Raw genomic sequence first — 6000 nt, forward strand, 5'->3', positions numbered from 1 at the left:
ACCCCCACCACCACCTTTTTTTAGTTGTTTTTTTTCTAAAATTTTGTTAAAAAGGACTAAAATCAACTATGTTTATATTTTTAACAATTTTCTTGTTTAGTTTAGTTTAATAAAACCTAATGACATGTTATTTCAAAAAAAATATATGACCCCGATTTCAACCCTTTTAAAGTGTTTTCCTTAAAATGATCCCAAATAAACTTCTTACATATATCTATTAATCTATTTAACTAAGTTCATATTTTTAAATAGTTTTATATATAGTTGTTTATACTAAAACCAAATAAAAATTTATTCAAAAGAAATTCACCAAATAAGAAACCCAATCCCCCCCCTCATTCCCATGATACAACCCACCACCACCCTACCCCAACCCCTTGATCATGATATCTTTCTGCCTAAAATAATGAATTTTTAGAACTATACTTTTTAGTTATAACTAAAAAAATTTATCATTAAAATTTATTTTTATGATAAACAAGCAAATAAATTGTTATAAATTGAAAATATTTACACCAACTGAGACTAAACTGGGACCAAATATAAAGAAATCTAAAATTAAAATCATTTTTTTTTAAATTATGACAGCAAAATAAAAACATTTGAAAGGTATTAGTAATGTAAATTAAAACATTGTTTAAATTTTCCAAAATTTAGTTTTTGAATTGCTCGTTTATTTATCTATGAAAGAATTTTTCGGGCTAACCAACCACCATCTTTATTTGAATATCTAAATAAATTTAAAATGTTGTTTGATTTTGATGCCAATTAAATGTTTTGAGGACAGCATCAGCAATTTTTTTATAAAGAAGCATTTTTTTGTAGAATTCCAAGTCATTGAATAATGCATCAATTGTGTTTGTACATGTAAGCCACATTTTTAGATAAAATAACATTGTAAATTTACAAAACCGTGATAATTTTTTATATAACTTTCTTCATACTCTGCCAATTCAGCAAAAGCAAACATTTTTGATGTGTACAAAATTGTACACATCCATCTAGCATGATGGAAAACCCCAGGTTTACGCCACTGTACATTTATTTGTTTTGCATTCAGTAATTGCATAGCAAGTTGGCAACATTCTTGATAAACATCTCTTAATATCTTTTGAGACTTCCGGTTAAGTAAACCAGTAGGGTGTTTTAATTTTTTTTTTTTTAATTTCAAAAATGGCAAGGTTACTTTTCGTGCAGAACTTTATGGAGATTCTGACTCTGCAAAAAAAAAAAAATGTCTTGCTGGGTGGGTCAGCTGTGTTTTGAACAAAAAAAAAAACTAAAATATGACGAAATAACAGGGTGAAACTATAATTAAAAAAAAAAAATTTCTAAAGTTTTTGATTAACTCAATAATTGCTATGTTGAATTTTAAGAAAATTGATTATTTAGTTCAAAAATTCATAAAAATAAACACAGAAAAGGAGATTGAATGTTTTTTTAATGTCATCTGAAACTTGCTGTCGAATTTTATTACCTGATCTGCTTGCAGTGCTTTTTGAGATATTTCATCCAAATTGTGACCTAATGCTTCAGCTACAGCTAAAATGATCCCAGATCTTTCTCTGTTAGATAGATTCAACCTATCAGCCATTAAAGAAACTTTAGGGTGTTTTTAATACCCTAATCTTTTTTTCTGTCTAGTAATAACAATTTCTTTCTTTTTATTGGATTCTTCATCCCCAAATTCTGGCAGTACATTGGATCTATCTTTTTTTATATTTTCTTTTCTTGATTTCTCTTTTTTAATAGTTTTTATTTTCTGTGATTCTTTTTGCTGCTTTCTTTTTACTTTCATAGTATAATTCTTATCTAATGAGCTCAAAAATTGTTTTTTCAGAAGATTCTAAATCTGATAATTGACTATTGATGTCACGAGAGGTATCTTTTCTTATCAAATTTTCTGCATTTAATGCTGCAATTTCAAACAGAGTTGACAACTTATTAGTAAAACTCAGAAGTTGAGTCTATAACATTTTTTTGTTTACATTTTTAATCAAGTTCTCTCTAAGATGTATCAGATGCAGTATCATTCTTTTCTTTTTTTTTTATTTTGTTTGAACTCCTGCCATTTTCCAAAATACATTCAGTTTCAGATGCAACTTCTTTCTTGCCAGTTAGTTTCAAATCAAGCCTTGTAAGATATATTTTATAATTTGATAAATCTTGATAACACCTGATGACTAAAAAATGAAACAAAATTTAAATCAATTTATGTATGCTATTCATAATCATGCAATTGAAATAAATTAGTATATTTATAGGGAATTTAATACTCTATTAAAATTATATTATAGTTTTTAAATATTAATTAAAATGGCTCCGTATAAAACAAGTTTGCAAGAAGGCCTAAGAAAATGCATTTGCCAATTTAGAAATTTGCATCTGGAAAAGCCAAAAATCTTCACAGTAAAACACTTTCTAGATAAAGGAGCATCGAAAGCGACCATATATCGTGCTCTAAAACGTGTAGACAATAATTTAGGCAATCAACAAAAAAAAGGAAGTGGTCTAAAGGCGAAAAAATGGACAAAAAGCACATAGACCAATCGAAAAGGGTATTTGATCATCATCACAGTGTTTCACAACAACAAGTAGCTCGAAGATTCGATTGTGACCAATCGTATATATCTAAAATTCTTAAAAACAAGACGAATATTAGATATTACAAAAAGAAAAAGAATCCACATTGAAGCGAAAGCCAACTAGCTCGAATCAAACCTTTATGTCGGCACATATATCGCACATATATTTTAGCACATATATTTTAGAAATTTCGATTTTGTCTTGGATGATGAATCTTATTTCACATATGCAAATACAACATTGGCTGGCAACGATGGCTTTTATTCTAGCGACATGTCATCTACAACTAGCGACGTCAAAATCAAAAGAAAGAAGAAGTACAAGGAAAAGGTGCTAGTCTCTTTGATTATATTGCCCAAAGGGACTTCAAAACCAATGTTTTTTTAAAGTAGCCAGGCAATCAACAAACAAGCATACATCGGATGTCTCCGCAAGCGATTAATACCCTTCATTGATGAACATTATAAAAATGAAGAGTATTTGTTCTGGCCAGATTTAGCTAGCTTGCACTATGCAAATGAAGTTGTTTCTTTTCTTGATGCCAATAACATCAAATACCTGCCAAAGGTTAAAAAAATCCACCCAATGTACTAAAAGCTTGACCAATTGAGGACTTTTGGGGTCAGTTGAAACGCTTAGTCTACGAGGATAATTGGCAAGCAGCAAGCATTCCTCAACTCAAATAGCATATTGTGAATTGTCTTAACAAAATGGATCCGGAAGTGGCAAAATGTTCTGCCTCAATGACTTCAGTTCGTCTATGTGGAATTGCTTTTAATGATGTTATTGAAAACCAATAAATATATTTTTTGAAATTTTTTTTTCTTTTTTTTTTTTTTTTTTTTTGTTATTTCACCTCCCCAAGGCCCAGAAGACCACTACAGATGAGGAGGCTACTACATGAAATATCATATAGTTGTTTATATATTTATTTTAAATTAAATTTGATAACTATGTAACTATGGCTATAATAACAATTTTAAAGTTGTCTCATTTTTTAGTCATCAGGTGTTAATAATGAAATAAAATTGATTCTTAAGTTAAATGTTTTACTTATGTTCACTAATATCATCTGATACAAAGTGTTGAATTATAATGGCATACAAAACATGTCTAATTGAAACATTACATTATCATTTTTAGCCTAAAATCACTGTTAAATGTTCAATTCGTTGCACACAGAACAGAAACAAATGCCAAAACCACTTTTAAAAATGGTGAATTTTTGTTGGTTTGGAATTAGATAATAAAATTTTGAGGATGTTCATAACTTATTAAAAACTTTGATGGGTGTAAAAATCAGCAAAATCTGAGACTCATAGATCATAAAAAATCTTTTAGGAGGAAATTGCAGATTGCAGTTTACACTAATTTATACATCTTCATGATCCAGTTGAATTAAATTCATTGTTTTTTAAAACATCCAACTCTGCATTATACTTCTTGTTAATAATAGTGTCAACGCTGTTTATAATCTGTTTAAATCTTCACAAGGAATGTACTGAAGCTGTGCCATGAAAATCAATCCATTCTAGCAGCATTGTAATGTTGCTAGTTTTAAGCTATCAGCACTTTTTGTAGCATTGAATATTGAAGCCTTGATGCTAGAATATTAATATAATGGCTTTCCAGATGCCTAAAGTATCAGTGTTAAATAAGACATCAAATTGTTAGGACAGAAAGTTTTTTAAAATTTGTCAATATATCTTTTTCAATGCATTGTTTCAAAACAAAAAAAATGACAATATATCTTTTTCAATGCATTATTTCTAAACAAAAAAAATGGCAATATATCCTTTTCAATGCATTGTTTCTAAACAAAAAAAAAAAGCCTATATATTCTTTTGTTGTTTGAAACAACATGCTACAGATTTTTATATCAATTATATTGGTTTTGCTTGCTAGCATGCATTGTGAATTAATAAAGATGAAAAAAATTACTTCTTTTGCAAAATTCACATATGAAATACCAATGACTTGTCCTGATCCCTGACAAACACGCTGAAGTATACCTTGGAGATCCCACTTGCTTGACCTATCATACTTTTATAAATTTTCCAAACACATAGCAAAATGTATATGCTAAATAAAAATAACCTCTTGATGCTATTCAAATTAAATAGTTTCTCCTCATTTGACTTATCTCATCATCAGCATAGAACTTTTTGACACTTTTTGGTTGAATCAACTCTTTATTATTAAAATCGAAAGAAGAAACATTTTTGGTAGAGTAACTTCTTTAGTAACATGAGCAAGACCTGTTTTGCAGAGGTGAAGTTGACTCTTTCTTGTTAAACTTTCCTTTTGCCCGCACATTTGGGAAAAATGCAAAATTTGTTGCTTGCAGGGCAGTTATTTTTTTTGTTTTAAAATTTAGAATTTAAAAACCCCTTTGAAAAATAATAAAAGCTTTCAACCCAAACTTTTGACTTCACACATAACTTTTGTTAACCAAACTTAAAATGCTTTCTAACTGAGCATATTTATTCAAAATCTTTAACTTAAAAACATAAAATTTAATAAGTTTAATATGAGTTCAATAAACGTTTTTTTATAATTTTTTTAATAAAAAAAATTTTAATGTAAAAAATTTAAGTTTATAAAAATTGAATAATTGAAAAAACTAAAACCATTGTTATTTGTTTTTACCTTTAGTTTTATACTAAAACAAAATCCAACTTCTAACATTGTTATTTGTTTTTACCTTTAGTTTTATACTACAAAAATCCAACTTTTCACATTGTTGTTATTAGTTTTGATCTTAAATATACTTATTAGTTTTATATTTAAAAAATTATTAAGTATTAGTATTTAATATCAAAAAAAGTATGATTTAATTTTTTAAGTTAATAAAAATTAGCGTCTGTTTTAAAAAATTGTTTCCTTATAATTTTCATTAATGTTTTAAGTGAAATTACAAAGAAATTAAAAATGTGCTTATGCTTCAAACTTTAATCTTGCTTTCAGAATTTTAAAGGAAAATTTTAAATGAAGGTTCACTGTTTTTACATTTTATACAAAGTACTATGAAAAAACATAAAAGCTAACTTTTTATTTTCAATTAATTATACATATATAAACATACATATATATATATATATATATATATATATATATATATATATATATATATATATATATATATATATATATATATATGTTTTTTACTAATTTATTATTGCTCTGTTCTTTAAGAACATTGAGCACTCTATTTGTAAAATACACTAACATAATTTACATATATATATATATATATATATATATATATATGTATGTATATATATATATATATATATATATATATGTGTGTGTGTGTGTATATATATATATATGTATATATATAGTTCTATAAATTGTTGCATTTGGGAGTACGGAAGGTAAAAAATGATTCTTTTGTCAACAAATATGTTACTT

General features: G+C 26.8%; 1 protein-coding gene across 6 annotated transcripts in view; it reads left to right on the top strand.

Moving 5' to 3' along the window:
- Positions 1–6000, top strand: part of LOC100201871 (dynein regulatory complex protein 1) — a 144716-nt gene that overhangs the window by 45627 nt on the left and 93089 nt on the right. The gene's annotated exons all lie outside the window — the stretch shown is intronic.

This window comes from Hydra vulgaris, chromosome 04 (genome assembly GCF_038396675.1).
Source record: "Hydra vulgaris chromosome 04, alternate assembly HydraT2T_AEP".
In the NCBI taxonomy this organism is placed as follows: domain Eukaryota; kingdom Metazoa; phylum Cnidaria; class Hydrozoa; order Anthoathecata; family Hydridae; genus Hydra; species Hydra vulgaris.